Source organism: Triticum aestivum, chromosome 7D (assembly GCF_018294505.1).
Source record: "Triticum aestivum cultivar Chinese Spring chromosome 7D, IWGSC CS RefSeq v2.1, whole genome shotgun sequence".
NCBI lineage: Eukaryota > Viridiplantae > Streptophyta > Magnoliopsida > Poales > Poaceae > Triticum > Triticum aestivum.
The window spans coordinates 437,503,494-437,503,967 of record NC_057814.1 but is presented as its reverse complement, the minus strand read 5'-3'; positions in this window follow the sequence as shown (position 1 = coordinate 437,503,967).

The following is a 474-nucleotide window of genomic DNA, read 5'->3' as shown; positions in this document are numbered from 1 at the left end:
GCCGTAATTGCTCGCCGGAGCGATCCCGTTCACGGCCACCCCCTCGAACCGCCTATAAATAGGGGCCCCGAGCTCCAACTCGAACCCACACCACCTCTGCACACCTCCAACACCTTGCCTAGCCACTGGAAGAGCCCCGAGGGAGCCTTCTTCCCCAACTCCGGCCGCCGCGATCCGCCACGGGATCCAGCTCGATTCGCTCCCGTGCGTGCACCTCCACCCTCCAACTCTTGCCAGTAGCTTCCCTATGCATCTACTCTCCTGACCCGCGCTTCAATTCAGAGTTTAAAGCGCCCACCGGAGTTCTCCACCATCGCCCGAGCCGCCATCCGCCAGAGAAAGTGTCGCCGTCGACGTGGTGCTCTCCGTCGGTCGAGTCCACCTCCCACCGATGCGGAAGGACGCACTGAACCTCTTGGTACACTCCGATCTCCCTGCCTCGCCGTGGTTCGACGCCGGCGACCACCGCAGTCT